The sequence below is a fragment of the Callospermophilus lateralis genome, chromosome 8 (assembly GCF_048772815.1).
Source record: "Callospermophilus lateralis isolate mCalLat2 chromosome 8, mCalLat2.hap1, whole genome shotgun sequence".
Classification (NCBI taxonomy): domain Eukaryota; kingdom Metazoa; phylum Chordata; class Mammalia; order Rodentia; family Sciuridae; genus Callospermophilus; species Callospermophilus lateralis.
Genome location: NC_135312.1, coordinates 92447187 through 92465715, shown reverse-complemented (window position 1 = coordinate 92465715; position 18529 = coordinate 92447187).

Below are 18529 nucleotides of genomic sequence, written 5' to 3'. Positions count from 1 at the left end.
GAAGGGAAATGTCATTTTTATTTATTAAGAGAAAAACCTGATTATGTTTACCTTGTGTTTACTGAACAAGTGTTCCTCTGGTGTGCACATACAAACACACACACACACACACACACACACACACACACACCCATTTACACCTGATCATACAAGATACACCAGAACTATATTATAAAAAGACTCACTTCTTCAGCACTTTTCAGGTACCATGAAGCTTAGCACATGCTAACTGATCATGTAAAGAAGAGCCAATCTCTTCCATTGTTTCTAAAGAATCCATTTTAATATTAGTTGGAGTACCTTACTCTGGATCTGCGTGAGCAACCAGGCCAGATAACAATGGGAAGACTAAAAACATCTTATATTTAAATCAATAATCTTAATTAAGGACATGTAATTCCTCAGTCACTTTCTCCCTATCATGTTCTTCCCTTGAATTATTATTATTTTTTTTTTCATTTATTTTTCTATTTTTTATTTTTTTTCTTTTTAATTTTTGTATTTTTAGTAGTGCATCATAATTATACACAATAGTGGAATTCATTGCTACATATGTGTACATGCATACAATATAACAATATGATTTGGTCAATTTTGGTCCCCAGTACTTTCCCTTTCCCTTCCCTCATCCCTCTCCTGCATCTTCTTCCTCTATTCTACCTGTCTCCCTTCTCTTTCATGAGATCCTGAATATTTTTTTTTGTTGGTTGTTCAAAACATTACATAGTTCTTGATATATCATATGTCACACTTTGATTCAAGTGGATTATGAACTCCCATTTTTACCCCTTATACAGATTGCAGAATCACATCAGTTACACTTCCATTGATTTATATATTGCCATACTAGTGTCTGTTGTATTCTGTTGCCTTTCCTATCCTTTAATATCCCCCTCCCCTCCCCTCCCCTCCCCTCTTCTCTCTCTACCCCCTCTACTGCAGTTCATATCTCCCCCTTGTATTATTTTTCCCTTTCCCCTCGCTTCCTCTTGTATGTAATTTTGTATAACCCTGAGGGTCTCCTTCCATTTCCATGCAATTTCCCTTCTCTCTCCCTTTCCCACCCACCTCTCATCCCTGTTTAATGTTAATCTTCTTCTCATGCTCTTCTGTTCTCAGTTACTCTGTTCTTAGTTACTCTCCTTATATCAAAGAAGACATTTGGCATTTGTTTATTAGGGATTGGCTGGCTGCACTTAGCATAATCTGCTCTAATGCCATCCATTTCCCTCCAAATTCTATGATTTTGTCATTTATTAATGCAGAGTAATACTCCATTGTGTATAAATGCCACATTTTTTTTTATCCATTCGTCTATTGAAGGGCATCTAGGTTGGTTCCACAGTCTTGCTATTGTGAATTGTGCTGCTATGAACATGGATGTAGCAGTGTCCCTGTAGTATGCTCTTTTTAGGTCTTTAGGGAATAGACCGAGAAGAGGAATAGCTGGGTCAAATGGTGGTTCCATTCCCAGCTTTCCAAGAAATCTGCATACTGCTTTCCAAATTGGCCGCACCAATTTGCAGTCCCACCAGCAATGTACAAGTGTACCCTTTTCCCCACATCCTCGCCAGCACTTGTTGTTGTTTGACTTCCTAATGGCTGCCAATCTTACTGGAGTGAGATGGTATCTTAGGGTGGTTTTGATTTGCATTTTTCTGACTGCTAGAGATGGTGAGCATTTTTTCATGTACTTGTTGATTGATGGTATGTCCTCCTCTGAGAAGTGTCTGTACAGGTCCTTGGCCCATTTGTTGATTGGGTTATTTGTTTTCTTATTGTTTAATTTTTTGAGTTCTTTGTATACTCTGGATATTAGGGCTCTATCTTAAGTGTGAGGAGTAAAGATTTGTTCCCAGGATGTAGGCTCCCTATTTACCTCTCTTATTGTTTTTTTTTTTTTTTTGCTGAGAAAAAACTTTTTAGTTTGAGTAAGTCGCATTTGTTGATTCTAGTTATTAACTCTTGTGCTATGGGTGTCCTATTGAGGAATTTGGAGCCCGACCCCACAGTATGTAGATCATAGCCAACTTTTTCTTCTATCAGATGCTGTGTCTCTGATTTGATATCAAGCTCCTTAACCATTTTGAGTTAACTTTTGTGCATGGTGAGAGAAAGGGATACAGTTTCATTTTGTTGCATATGGATTTCCAGTTTTCCCAGCACCATTTGTTGAAAATGCTATCCTTCCTACATTGCATGCTTTTAGCCCCTTTATCAAATATAAGATAGTTGTAGTTTTGTGGATTGGTTTCTGTGTCCTCTATTCTGTACCATTGGTCCACCTGCCTGTTTTGGTACCAGTACCATGCTGTTTTTGTTACTATTGCTCTGTAGTATAGTTTGAAGTCTAGTATCGCTATACCGCCTGATTCACACTTCCTGCTTAGTATTGTTTTTGCTATTCTGGGTCTTTTATTTTTCCATATGAATTTCATGATTGCTTTCTCTATTTCTACAAGAAATGCCAATGGGATTTTGGTTGGCATTGCATTAAACCTATAGAGAACTTTTGGTAATATCGCCTTTTGATGATATTAGTTCTGCCTATCCATGAACAGGGTATATTTTTCCATCTTCTAAGATCTTCTTCTATTTCTCTCTTTAGGGTTCTGTAGTTTTGATTGTATAAGTCTTTCACCTCTTTTGTTAGGTTGATTCCCAAGTATTTTATTTTTTTTTTTGAGGATATTGTGAATAAAGTGGTTGTTCTCATTTCCATTTCAGAGGATTTGTCGCTGATATACAGGAATGCCTTTGATTTATGCGTGTTGATTTTATATCCTGCCACTTTGCTGAATTCATTTATTAGCTCTAATAGTTTCTTTGTAGACCCTTTTGGGTCTGCTAGGTATAGAATCATGTCATCTGCAAATAGTGTTAATTTGAGTTCTTCTTTTCCTATTTTTATGCCTTTAATTTCTTTCATCTGTCTAATTGCTCTGGCCAGTGTTTCGAGAACTATGTTGACCAGAAGTGGTGAGAGAGGGCATCCCTGTCTTGTTCCAGATTTTAGAGGGAATGCCTTCAATTTTTCTCCATTCAGAATGATGCTAGCCTGAGGCTTAGCATAGATTGCTTTTACAATGTTGAGGTAAGTTCCTGTTATCCCTAGTTTTTCTAGAGTTTTGAACATAAAGGGATGCTGTACTTTGTCGAATGCTTTTTCTGCATCTATCGAGATGATCATATGGTTCTTATTTTTAAGTCTATTGATGTGGTGAATAACATTTATTGATTTCCGTATATTGAACCAGCCTTGCATCCCAGGGATGAATCCTACTTGATCATGGTGCACAATTTTTTTGATATGTTTTTGTATCCGGTTCGCCAGAATTTTATTGAGGATTTTTGCATCTAGGTTCATTAGAGATATTGGTCTGTAGTTTTCTTTCTTTGAAGTGTCTTTGTCTGGTTTAGGAATCAGGGTGATGTTGGCCTCATAGAATGAATTTGGAAGTTCTCCCTCTTTTTCTATTTCCTGAAATAGCTTGAAAAGTATTGGTATTAGTTTCTCTTTAAAGGTTTTGTAAAACTGCTATATACCCATCCAGTCCTGGGCTTTTCTTAGTTGGTAGTCTTTTGATGGTTTCTTCTATTTCCTCAGTTGATATTGGTCTGTTTAGGTTGTCTATATCCTCCTGACTCAATCTGGGCAGATCATATGACTTAAGAAATTTATCGATGCCTTCACTATCTTCTATTTTATTGGAGTATAAGGATTCAAAATAGTTTCTGATTATCTTCTGCATTTCTGAACTGTCTGTTGTGATATTGCCTTTTTCATCCCGTATGCTAGTAATTTGAGTTCTCTCTCTTCTTCTCTTCGTTAGCATGGCTATGGGTCTGTCAATTTTATTTATTTTTTCAAAGAACCAACTTTTAGTTTTGTCAATTTTTTCAATTGTTTCTTTTGTTTCAATTTCATTAATTTCAGCTCTGATTTTAATTATTTCTTGCCTTCTACTTCTTTTGCTGTTGTTTTGCTCTTCTTTTTCGAGGATTTTGAGATGAAGTATGAGATCATTTATTTGTTGGTTTTTTCTTTTTTAAAGGAATGAACTCCAAGCAATGAATTTTCCTCTTAGAAGTGCTTTCAATGTGTCCCATAGATTCCGATATGTTGTGTCTGTGTTTTCATTTATCTCTAAGAATTTTTTAATTTCCTCCTTGATGTCTTCTATAACCCATTGATCATTCAGTAACCTATTGTTCATTCTCCAAGTGATGCATGATTTTTCCTTCCTTCTTTTATCGTTGATTTTCAGTTTCATCCCATTATGATCAGATAAGATGCATGGTATTATCTCTATTCCTTTATATTGTCTAAGAGTTGCCCTGTGACATAATATATGATCTATTTTTGAGAAGGATCCATGTGCTGCTGAGAAAAAAGTGTAACTGCTTGATGTTGGGTGGTATATTCTATATATATTAATTAAGTCTAGGTTATTAATTGTGTTTTGAGTTCTATAGTTTCCTTATTCAACTTTTGTTTGGAAGATCTGTCCAGTGGTGAGAGATGTGTGTTGAAGTCTCCCATGATTATTGTATGGTGGTCTATTAGACTCTTAAACTTGAGAAGAGTTTGCTTGATGAACATAGCTGCACCATTGTTTGGGGCATATATATTTATGATTGTTATGTCTTGTTGGTGTATGGTTCCCTTGAGAAGTATGTAGTGTCCCTCTTTATTCCTTTTGATTAACTTTGGCTTGAAATCTATTTTATTTGATATGAGTACGAACACTCCTGCTTGTTTCCGAAGTCCATATGAGTGATATGATATTTCCCAACCTTTTACTTTCAGTCTATGTATGTCTTTTCCTATCAAATGTGTCTCCTGTAGGCAGCATATTGTTGGGTCTTGTTTTGTGATCCATTCTACTAGCCTGTGTCTCTTGATTGGTGAGTTTAAGCTATTAACATTTAGGGTTATTATTGAGATATGAGTTGTTCTTCCAGCCATATTTGTTTATTTATGTTACTAAACATGGTTTGTTTTCCTTTTTGATTATTTTTCCCCCCTTTACTGTCCTACCTCCCACTGTTGGTTTTCATTGTTATTTTCCATTTCCTCTTCCTGTAATGTTTTGCCGAGGATGTTTTGAAGAGATGGTTTTCTAGCTGCAAATTCTTTTAACTTTTGTTTATTGTGGAAGGTTTTAATTTCATCTTCCATCCTGAAGCTTAATTTCACTGGATACACGATTCTTGGTTGGAACCCATTTTCTTTCAGTGTTTGAAATATGTTATTCCAGGATCTTCTAGCTTTCAGAGTCTGTGTTGAAAGATCAGCTGTTATCCTGATTGGTTTACCCCTAAATGTAATCTGCTTCCTTTCTCTTGTAGCTTTTAAAATTCTCTCCTTATTCTGTATGTTGGGCATCTTCATTATAATGTGTCTAGGTGTGGATCTCTTATGATTTTGCACATTCGATGTCCTGTAGGCTTCTAGGATTTGGGATTCTGTCTCATTCTTCAAGTCTGGGAAGTTTTCTCCTATTATTATTTCATTGAATAGATTGCTCATTCCTTTGGTTTGGACCTCTATACCTTCCTGTATCCCAATGACTCTTAAGTTTGGTCTCTTTATGTTATCCCATATTTCTTGAATGTTCTGCTCATGGTTTCTTAACAGTCTTGCTGAGCTGTCTATATTCTTTTCAAGTTGAAATACTTTGTCTTCATTGTCTGATGTTCTATCTTCTAAGTGTTCTACTCTGCTGGTAGTATTCTCAATTGAGTTTTTAAGTTGGTTTATTGCTTCCTGCACTTCTAGGATTTCTGTTTGTTTGTTTTTTATTACCTCTATCTCCCTGTATAGTTGATCTTTTGCTTCTTGGATTTGTTTATGTAATTCATTGTCGAAGTGGTTGAAGTGATCTTTCATTGTCTGATTTTGCTGTCTAATGTCTTCCTTGAGACTGCAGATCATCTGAAGCATGTATATCCTGAATTCTTTATCTGACATTCCATCTGCTGCAGCTATTACCTCTTCTAAAGTTGAGTTGACCTGCATTGCTTGTGGTCCTTTCTTTCCTTGTCTTTTCATATTGCTCATGTTTCTTTCTGCTTGGTGAAACTGTTGTGTTTTTGAAATTGTCCCCCTGTATATTTATATTGCTCTTGTAAAGTTGAAAAGTCTCCCTTGCAGGGGCGGGCGGCGGCTCTGCTCCTCCTCCAATTGGGGTGATCTGTCTACCACGCTGGCGGGCCGCTGGGACTGTTCTGCCGGTCGGTCGCAGGTCTGCCTACCTTGAAGGCGCGGGTGGCGGCTCTGCTCTGCCCCTCCTCCAATTGGTGTGTCGTGTCTATCACGCCCGCGAACCCGTGGGCCTCTCTGCCGGTCGGTCGCAGGTCTGCCTACCTTGCAGGCGCGGGCAGCAGCTCTGCTCTGCCCCTTCTCCAATTGGGTTGATGTGATACCATGCAGGCGGGCCTCTGGGCCTGTTCCAGGCTCGGGCGGCGGCTCTGCTCTGCCCCTATTCCAAATGTGGTGACGTGTCTGCCGTGCCGGCAGGTCGCTGGGCCTGTTCCGCTGGTCGGTCACAGGCCTGCCTACCTTGCGGGCGCGGGTGGTGTCTCTGCTCTGCCCCTACTCCAATTGGGGTGTCGTGACTACCACGCCGGCAGGTCGCTGGGCCTGTTCTGGGCGCGGGCTGCAGCTCTGCTCTGCCCCTACTCCAATTGGGGTGACGTGACTACCACGCCATCAGGCCGCCTGTTCCAGGCGCGGGCAAAGGCCCTGCTCTGCCCCTACTCCAATTGGGGTGATGTGTCTATCACACCGGCAGGCTGCTGGGCCTATTCCGGCCGCGGGTGAAGGCTCTGCTCTGCCCCTACTCCAATTGGGGTGACGTGTCTACCACACCGGCAGGCCGCTGGGCCTGTTCCGCTGGTCGGTCATAGGCCTGCCTACCTTGCAGGCGCGGGTGGCGGCTCTGCTCTGTCCCTACTCCAAATGGGGTGACATGACTGCCACGCCAGCGGGCCGCTGGGCCTGTTCTGGGCTCAGGAGGTGGCTCTGCTCTGCCCCTCCTCCAATTGGTGTGACGTGTCTACCACGCCAGCAGACCGCTGGGCCTGTTCCGGGCTTGGGCGGCGGCTCTGTTTGGCCCCTACTCCAGTTGGGGTGACGTGATACCACTCCGGCGGGTCGCTGGGCCTGTTCCGGGTGTGGGCGGCGGCTCTGCTCTGCCCCTCTGGCCTCCACAGTATTCAGCAGGACCCGGACCGAGAATCAGTTTCCGCGGGTTCTTTATCCCTGGGCCAGAGCAGTTCCGGGAGCCAGAATTCGGCCTCTCCGGGCTCGGTGTGTGTTCTGATAGGAGCAGGCTCCAAGAAGCAGTTTCCACGGGTTCTTTAGCACTAAGTCTGAGTAATTTGTCTGCGAGACACAGACAAATGTCAGCCTGAAATTACCTGTTCTATAGCTGAAAGAGCTGCGATCAGTCGAAAACAGGGATGGTGACATCAGCTCTCCAAGATGGTGGCTGCTGGCTTCCTCTGTGGTCTGACCGGTGTGGAGAACCGAATTGGACCGTTTCCTTCCTCCGTCTCAAACCCAGAATTCAGCTCTGAGTACAGTAAATGCACAGCTGGCAGGAGCCCGCAGAATCAGCAGTGCTGAATCTTTGTGTTGCTAGCTCGTCGTTTCCCAGCGCGCGCCGCAGACTCTAGCTGCAGGGCGATTTGCTGAATAAGCAGCATGACCCTCCGTGCGGACATATCGCTAGCGTTTGAGCCCCCTTAGCTGATCCTCGTGCGATGAAAATCCTTCCACTAGGTTTTGGAGCACCCCAATTTTGCTGGAAATTCCTAACAAGATAGCTTTTAGCCGTTCTAACTCATCATTTTCTCGCACAGTGACGCGGTACATGGAGGTGATGCACTACCTTCGCCGCCATCTTCCCTCTCCTCTCTTCCCTTGAATTAAAAGAAGAGAATTTGACAACTAAAGAAAGCAAGAAAATGCTGCAGAAATGCCAAGGGCAATTGAGGATTTTGAAAAGGGGGAGAAGATTTTATGGATAGCAAATATTTGCTCCTGGGAATGTCAATTTTAAGACTCCAGATATATTTAAAGTGCTGTCACTATCTGAAAAGTGACAAAACAATGTAAAACCCCCCAAACCTTAAAGTCATCATTTGTTATTATATAACATCCCTAAATCTCAGATCATTGGATATTACCTTCCCTGGACAAAAGTTCCAAGGTTTGGGCAAATTTTTTTGCGAACTATTTGCTTAACTTCCTGTTTCAGCCTTGGCCAGGCAAATACAGAACTTCCTCTAGTCTAGAAATGAAATTCTTTTCATTTCAGGGAAAAAGTATGAAAAGAAACAACCTTTGAAAAATGCTGATGAAATGTAACTTTTTCCCATAATAATCTTCTGGCATTTATGACAAAGATCTTCCGTTACTTACAACTTGCAGTGAATTTCATTCTTGGCGTAGTTGCAACCAAAGAACTGACAGCGGAGGGATATTAATATATCTCTGAACAGTGAGGGAGCTGTTTTTCAAGTGAGACAGAAGCAATGAGTGTTTGGAACACCTCATACTTCAGTGAAATCCAATTTTCTCTTACAGGTTTCACTCAGTAGCAAGAAGGCCTGAATATTGCAATGCTTAGATTCTAACAGTGCATGAAACAGAAAAGACACTCTTCAGGGATGTTTTGGGTTTTTGTTACTTGTGAATGTAGTTTTATCTTGTCCAGTTCCAGTGAATTCTAACCACCAAGGTGAGACCTCGGATTTCTAATAATTTGTAGAGAATTATGTTTCCAGTAGTTTTACATATCCATCATGTCTCAACCATCTTGGTTTTGTGGACGCATGCTTTCAGGGATTTTCCAGTAGACTGGGTAATACTTTAAAGAAAATTCTTAGATCGTAGAAAAGGAGGGGTTTCAATAAGATGATATGGCATATAAGAAAGGAACTATGGTACATTTTCTGGTAGGAGGACATTAAAAGGTTCAAAAACTTCAAGGATGGAATAAACACTTAATGGAATTAACACTTGTGTGTTAGCCCTGCAAATAGGTCCCTACCTAGTCATGAGATCACCGTAGGCTCACTGGGGCAATGTACCTTGGAAAGCCTGTATCCTCTATGTTAAATTTTTGATACTAGGGGGAAAAAAATCAAACATAAAGAAGGTTGTTATGGCCAGTGAGGTATCTCAGTGGTCCTTTGTAAAATCTGCCATTATCAGCTAGACTCATAATCAATGATTAAAATCTGAGAGGTAGCTCACAAAAGCATTTTTTTGTCTCTTATGTGTGAGTCGTCGTTGTTTTAGCAATTGATAGAAAGTTACATTGTAAGTGTGGCAAGAATTTGGGAGAACTTGAATCTCCCGAATGAATCTCTGTTCAGAAAGAATAATGTCTGTTAGTTGTAAGGAGATTGGGGGACCCTATTTTAAACTCCAGGTTTAAGATATATGTGAAGATAAGTCTTAGAAGGAAATGGTCCACTTTCACAAGTATCCACAAATATGTGCCATATTTATTATGGTTCTAATGGCTGAGAATTAAAATCTGAACCAGCCCAAAGTGGGGTCTCAAATATTTTCTGTATTGCATCAAGAGCCCCCTAACTTTGAGGGGTGAACATCATCAGTAAATTCTTCAATTACTAGATGGGGTTCTTATTAGTGATAGTATTATTTTATTGATAAAGAAATTAAAGCAGCCATGTCAATTATTATAGCAGCTCAATTCACAATAGCTCATTATGGAACCAACCTAGATGTCCTTCAGTAAATGAAAGGATAAAGAAAATGTGGTATATATATTCAATGGAATATTACTAAGCTTTAAATAAGAATGAATTTATGGCATTTGCCAGTAAATGGATGGAGTTGGTAAATACCATGCTAAGTAAAATAAGCCAATTACTAAAAACCAAAAGCTGAATGTTTTCTCTAATATGCAGATGCTAATTCACAATAAAGGGGGCACTAGAAAAGAATAGAGTTACCTTAGATTAGTTAGAAGGAAGTGAAGGGAGGGGAGGGGATAAGAAGGATAATAGAATGAAACAGATATTATTACTTTATGTATATATGTGACTGCATGACCAATATGCTTCTACAACATATAAACTCAGAAAAATGAGAAATTATATCCCATCTATGTATGATATACCAAAGGCATTCTACTGTCATGTATAACTAATTAAATTGAATTTAAAAATATAAAAATAAAGCCTTGGCCAGATAGCTAGTTCATGATAAGGTGGGATTTGAACTTGGCAATGATGTATTAATAGCTGATTTTCCTCCTCTTGATATCAGACACCTTGCTGCTCTTAACTATTTGACTTGTTATTGGACACATCATCTTTGTTTAAAAAGGAGATTCTATAAAGATAGTGACATAAGATTTTCAGTGACACCATGTACTGGAAAATAAAATCCATTGAATCAAGGTGAGTCTAAAGAAAATTTTCCTAAAATTTGTGAATAATATCATAGCAATAGTTCAATCAACAATTCACTAGGGCTAGGGATATAGCACAGTATTAAAGCACTTGCCTAGCATGTGCGGGAACCCTGGATTTGATCCCCAACATCACAAGAACAAAAGAGAAAAATAAGAGTCAAACAAAATACACCATCTTTCAATACATGGACCTTATTGCATGGTACAGGATGGAATAACCATTTTTCATCCTGAGTACATCAGAAACAATAATCAGTATCAGCAGAAATATTTTAGGGTATAATTGTGCTCAGAGAAATAATAATTATTAATTTTGCAAAAAGACTTAGATATTGTTTGAGATAATGAACCATTTGCTATTCTGTTCGATTTGTTGGCTGTTGAGTCTTGATTTGATCAAGAGAAGATATGTTGATGATGGCACTTAAAATGAGCAGAAGTCTGAAGTTTAATTAATGGTAGGATGTGTGTATTTTTTTGTTTTAATTTTGCCATTCTGACCTATCAGCATTTCTGTGAGGAGAAATTAAACAGGCCTTTCCTCTCTCAGTAATATATTCTAGTCTCTTCCCCTTCCTCCTTCCTCTGCCTCGTCCTACCACATCACTGAAGAGGATATCTGGTCCACTGGATCTAAATATACTGAGCTCCAACCACATTGCTTCCAAAATTTCTAGTAAAATTGATCAGTAGCCATTAGAAACATCCAGAAATTTTGCTCTCAAGGAAATCATGCTTTCTTTTTTAAATCTCAAGATGCCTGTGGGAGAACAAAAGGAAACCTGGTGATACAGAAACCTAAATGACCTATCTATCAGTTATGATAATGTATGCTTTTTCTTTTTTTTTCTTTTTCCTCCAGAGTATGAACAATCCTTGTGAGGTTTCCTCCTACAGAACAGAATGATGTAGGTTTCAGACTGCTTATCATCCGTTCCTTGACTTGTTCAGGAATGTTCTAACTCCACTAAAGTGTGCATTATATAAAACAGAATTGATTGGCCTGCTTGTGGTGGTGAGAGGAGTCAGTATCTTTGTTTAATTAATCAGTATGTATGTTGAGTTGAAGATTAGCAACTTTTCTATATTCTTTCTAGGGAATGTAGAAAAATCAATGCTCACAAAGATGTTCTGATCCTAACCCCTACTTCCATTTCCTCCTCTACCTTCACTCATTCACAACACCCTTTAAAGATGTCAGACAACTGTGGAATTTGTGCTCTGAAGTCAAGCCCTCTCTGTATCTTTCTGTCTTTTACATACACCACACACACACACACACACACACACACACACACACACACGAATAGATATGTTTTCTGCAGCAGTAACCTAATCTGGACACCAATAAGAGCTTTCATAGTCAACCACTGAAAAGAATCTCCAGAGAATGAGAGGTAATTGCAAAGTATAAATTGTCCTGAAGTTTCTGATCCCTCTCTAAGAGAGGAGTTATGCTCAGCCAATGAACAGCTCCATGTTCTTCATTCCAGGATTCATTTTCCAAACCCTATGTTCTTTCTTATTGACCACAGTAATATCAGTTATCATTACACACTCAGTCTGGGTGATATGGGAGCCTTCCTTTGGCCAAACACTGCAGTCATAAGTTTTCACCAAAGCCAGCCTGCTCTCTTGTCCTTCCCTTTCACAGATACACAGAAAACTAGAGTCCATCCAAGGAACTTGGAATGAGAAAAGAGATCAATTAATGTTGCAGAGACTTTGATGAGAATCTTGTAGTTTTTCTAGCTTTGCATGATCTGATAGATGCCTGGAAACCCTGATGAGAACTTCAGACGCAGAGATTTCTCCATCAAAGATCAAGTTTTGGCAACCATCCATTTTCCAACTCCGCTGTACTTACGTGGACCTCTTGTATTTTAATTATACCAACTTTTACTTATTTAATAGTTTTTCAAGCTCATTTGTTATAAACAAATATTTGCATTTCAAATACATAAAAGTAATACAGAGATTCTTAGATCATTCTAAATGAAATTTCTAGGTTTTTGTGATGCGAATTTATATGGTGGTCAAGCATGCTATTTTGGAAATGTCAATGTTTAATATGATCCTAACTTTTTTTTTTTGTAGAAAAAAGCTCATCTTTTTCTACCCTCTCTGGACTTGCTGCTGGCCTTCCTTTCCGAAGGTTGAATTACAATCAGTTAAACATGAGGATATTTTAAGTTGGGAATAGCCTGCTAATGAAACTCATATGGAATTTCAAATTCTGGTTTTAATCATTAGTTTTGACTTTTTCACTAAGTAAATCTTTATACCAGAATGCTCATGAGACAATTCTGAAGTATCATTAGCATAATTGTTGAGCCCTAGGGATTAGAAATAGCACAGGTCTGGGCTGACGTCCATCTGTGCCACTAACTAGTCGTGTGACCTTGAGCCAGTTTTTGTATTTACATGAAGCTCAGGTTGAAGCTCTCTATTTAGCTTTTGTGAGGATTAAATATACTAAGGCATGAAGAATGCATTATTTAATGCCTGGAACATGATCAGTACCCAATAAATATTACCTAATATTATTGTATTATTAGTTATTCTTCTTCCCTCAAACATTAAAGGAACTGAACATACATCACTGAACGAAAAATAGACTGGCACCAGAATTTTCATCATAAAGATGAGGCTTGCAGAAAGTAGAGCAATACTTTTCAAATTTGAAGACAGTGAGATGTTTTTAATCTAGAATTTTATATCCATCCCGATTACAAATATGCCAGTGTCCACCAAAGACCACCAGGAACATACTTGTAGTTGAACAAGATTGGGTTAATAGGTCCTTACTGTAGTAAGGAAGACGTCAACTCATGGAGATCCCTGGGAAAACCTATATGAGAGTCTCAGGAGAGTTCTTGTTATAGGATGTAGGCTTGTTTTCAGAGATTTTGCATTGAGTTCAAGTAAACAGGAGCTTTGGTGCTGCCATCATATAAGAATGATTGTACGAGTAGTTACCTTAATAATTTTTATCTCAGCATCAGATGAAATGAAACAGAGAGGTCTAAAGCTTAATTGGTATGGAAGTAACAGTCATCCATGTTAACTAAGAGAAGGAACAATGGATGTTTTTATGATTTTCTCAGTGTTCTTCTGTTATCTCTTCTTAGACATGCTTTTAGAGTGATTCTGCTTTAGTTTGCTTTATTATGATCAGACAGTGGATGGACTTTTGTAAGAAACTACATTCCCTGGGCACTCATCAGACCTCATCAACCTGTAGATCAACAAATTCAGAGACTTTGCACTGGACACTATAATGCCTGAATGAGGCTCCATGTACAGTCCAAGGCTTGTTGAGGGAAAGTACTGTCCATCCTATCCCTGCCCTCCTACGGACTGTGCTCAGAATGGACACTAGCCACTGTGCCTTTCGTTTCCCCTGAAGTTCTTTAGCAACCCTATTCAACAATAAGGACATACAATGCCACTAATAAGGACATACAATGCTAAAAGGAAACAAAGGAGATGACATCACCTACCTTAGGGGAATCTGAAAGTGAGGGAGATAGATAACATTTTCCAAATAATTAATATTTTAAAATTATTGATCTAAACTTTTATATCATAAAAGGATCAGAAAAAAAGTGAAACAAAATAGAAGGCAAAAACTTTGAGAGGAAGGAGGGTGTGGAAAAAAAGAGAACACTTCTACACTATCAGGGGGAATGTAGATTGGTGCAGTCACTAGGAAAACAGTATGGTAGTTTTTCCAGAAATAATTATCATATTATCCAGCAATCTCTTCGCTTGGTATGTAAACAAAGCAAGTGAAATCAGTATGTGGAAGCCGCATCTGCACTGCCATGTTCATTGCAGTGTGAGTTACAAGAGCCAATTAATGGAAGCCACCTAAGTATTGCTCGAGGAATATACAAAGAGAATGTGAGGATATTACATTGTGTGCAAATGTGTATAGGCAGGATATTCATATACGCACACACACACACACACACATACGTATACATATGTGCCTTAAAAGGAGGTTATAATACCTTGTGACAACACGGATGTATACAGAGGATATTATACTAAGTGAAATAAGCCAGGCACTGAAATAAAAATACTATGTGATCTCAGTTAAATGTATAATATTTAAAAGAAAAAGTCAAACACAAAGAAACAGATAATTGAATGGTGGTTTCAAGGACAGGGGAGGGAGGAAAAGGGGAGAGTCAGAAAAAGTTACAAACCAGAAGTTATGTATCGTGAATAGGTTTACATATCTAATGCACAACATGAAGACTAAAATTACCAATATCATATTTCCTACTCAAAATTTGCTAATAGAAGGTTTTAGGTGCTCTGTCCCATCATGAACACAAGACGTGGTGAACTACGGAAGGTGATGAATAGGTTGATTGACTTAACTGTATGAATCATTTCATTATGTATATACATATCAAAACAGCATGTTGTGTCTCTCACACATATATAATAATAATTTTAAGAACCATAAATCAGAATAATTATGTTATAATATATCAAAAATATTCAATATTCTATTTTGAAATAATATAGCCAACTAAAACCACATGTCATCTCAAATAAAACACAGACCTAATATAGAGTACAAAAATAAAGCCAGGCATGATGGTACACACCTATACTCTCAGTGACTCAGGAGGTGGAGGCAGGAGGATTGCAAATTTGAGGCCAAGTTCAAAACCAGCCTCAGTAACCTAAGGAAGCCCTGTCTCAAAAAAGTGATGGCTAGGGTTGTACTTCAGGGTTCTATTTCTAGTACTGAGAAAAAATTCGAGTATCAAGATAAACATATTATCACTTTTATCATATTCTAAATATGAGAAATAGCTTCAGGATTTATGAATAAAGATTTGTGATCAACTTATTTAATTGCTCTGTTTGGGGAAAAGAAACCCACAAGATGAATTCTGAATCTGGGGAATAGGAGACAGTCCCAAAAAATAACATTTGAAGACTGCATTTAACTGATCTGGATTGGCTTGAGACTTGGCTGGCAAGCTACAAAATGAATAGCAACAAACAGTGATGTGATGTTCTGAGCGCCTGATGAGGTGTCCCACAAGAATTCATCAGTCTCACTGAATGCACAGTTTAACAGCACCCTTTCTGAGGTCGAAACAGTACAAATCTTCATAGAAACATTTTCAAAGTCCCTAGAGGATTTGGATTTTGGATTGAATGGGTTTTGGCACAACTTTCCTCTGTTTAGGAATTTTTTTTTTTTTACTTAAAAAAAAAAAAAGCAGGGGTGTAGGCAGCCCTCCAGTAAAATTGGTCAAATTTAACAAATGAAATTTCGTTCCTTTGCTTGTCTATTTCTATTTACAGATGAAATATAGGTATAAGTGAGAGAAAGCAAAGAAACTCTTCTATCAACTATGAAAGACAACCCAGAAGAGGGACATATGGGAGGCTCACTGGTGGGCCCAGGTGGCAGAAAGGCGAGTGAGGTGGACGCTCAAAGGTGAGTCCTTCCAGCTTCCCACTCTCTGCTGCAAGTCTTTAGGGAACTGAAAATTCACTTCTTTTGGCAAATTCTGTAGCCAATTAAATGTGAAAATTCTTCACACCTGTTCCTGTTAATAAGGCAAAGGTATTCAACATAGGAGAGGACTACAACCATGTGAATTGCAAGTTGCATTCAGAAATTGATTTTATTCTGGTAAAATCATGCCATTAATCATGCAGTGCTTCAACTGCCCCATCTATAAACATCAAAAATCTTTGCCTACACAGTCCTCACAGGATGGTATTAAGTCCAGAAAGTACTTTTCCTTGGAGAAAGGAATTGCATGAACCCAGGATTTTTCCCAACCTAATGAAATACTGACTTTCCTTCAAATCTACGTGGGGATATTATGATCTTCCAACATACCACCTACATTCCAAATATTATCATCAATATTGAAGTTCTTTGTATGACAGGGGTCTGAAAATCCTTCTCGATAATTCAGTCCCATATAATTATGTACCTGATCTAATATTCATTATGAAAAATTAAAGGGTAGAAATCAGTAAGCAATTGAAGCATAATATGCACTCAACTAATTGTCTAGAGGTATAATTAACTAGTTTATATTACTGAGGTGAGGGGCATAAATATAAAAGAATGAATAAAATAATCTCATTCCCAAATGAACAGTATTACCCTAAAGACCATATTTGCTTTGTTTTTATGAGGTGTACTCAGTTTTTATTTGAACATGAGGGTATTTTCCCGTGTGAACAAAAGATCTTTCTACTCGAGCCAATCTCTCTCTTCCTGATTTGTGTACAACAAGGATTTATCCTCCATGGTCCTGAACACTACGGTGACCATGCACCTGCCTTCCCTGTCCCCACCACCCCTATTCAGCACACACCAGAACCAGCATTTTTGCTGCTTTAACTAAAGGACCCAACCAGAACAACTGTAGGAAGAAAAGTTTATTTGGGGACTCACGGTTTCAGAGGTCTCAACTGGTAGACAGTAGCCTCCATTCCTCAGGGCTCAAGTTGAGGCTGAACATTATGGCAAAAGAGTGTGGCAGAGGGAACCAGCTCACATGATGATCAGAAAGCAGAGAGACACTGTACTTCAGATATAAAATACATACCCCATAGCCAAGCCCCAATGAACCACTTCCTCCACCTGCGTCAAGTTACCACTCAGTTAATCCCAGGTGGGATTAATTCACTGATTAAGGTTAAGGCTATAACCAATCATTTCTCCTCCAAACCTTCTTGCATTATCTCACATGTGAGTTTTTGGGGGACATCTTCCATCCAAACCATAACAACCTGCAAGAGCAACCCAGGAAGCTAATGAGACCTTATGGTCAAGGTCAGAAGACCAGTTTCTGCTTAAACTCCCCTCCTGTTCTCTGGCTTTTATTCATTTCAGTGTGCACTAAAACTTCCTAATCTTTTGAAGTCCTTGTTACATCAACCCACTAATGTCACTAGTAAGTGTTTACTAAAAGAAGACTCTAGTGCCTGATCTGACTTCCTGCCTCATCCTCCTCTAGGCTGCCCTGCTCCCTACCTTGGGTGTATACATCAGTGTGAAACCCTTTCCTAGATTGCATGGCCAACCAATGCCTCCGCCAGACATCTAAGACCCCACCTAAAAGGCCCTAGGTAGATTGTTCCTATTACTTTACATTGATCCCCTGGATTCTTAGTTTTTAATAAACTCAATTCCTTTTCATCCCTCAGAATTAACAAAGTAGATCTTTTGTCTCTCCTGATGAGAGTCCTCTCCTTCAATAGAACTACTTTAAAAATCCTACCAATCTTTAAAATCAGGTCCAAATTTACTCATTTTGTTTTCTTGTTTGTTTGTTGTTCTGTTTTTCATAGAAAATGTTGTGATATCTACTAGTAGAAATCCCCTGCATTTCCTTTTGAGTATCTCCCTATCATGTTTGTCATTGTCATCGTCATCTTCATCTTTGAACTACCTTAAAAGTTCTAAATTCAGGCTGGTACCACAAGTAGTGTGTTTATTTCCAACGCCCAAGCCCAACATCTATTAGATATCTATTAGATGCTAACTCCTTGGAGGCCAGAGCACTATGTCTAGGAGTTGTGCATCATCAATATTGAGCCAGTCAATGACTGACACTCTCCTTCACTATTTTCTCATCCGGTCTGTAAATGACAAAATGAGAAGGAATGATGAGGGAGTGCAGACGAAAAAAATCAGGGCATGCCAAAAATCAAAGTTCTGCTGTCCTATTTTTCCCCTCATTTGCAAATTGATTCTATGCCTTTGTAGCATGTTGTTTCATAGGAAAGAAAAGACTAACCTTGGGGGAGGGCGCTTTATGAAGAAAAATGAGGTGAACTGTGTAAGATTGCAAGGAAAGGGAAAGCTACTATTTTTCTTGTTTTCTAGTTTCATGATTCATTTTCATCTCCATTTTCTACAGAAGACACTAGAAGAAGACAAAAGTATCTAAGTTTTAACAGATTAAGGGGTTGTCAAGTGTGGCTCAGTGGTAGAATACTTACCTAGCACACACACAGCCTGGGCTGGGCTTATCCCCATCACTGCATTTACATATATGGCAGATTTA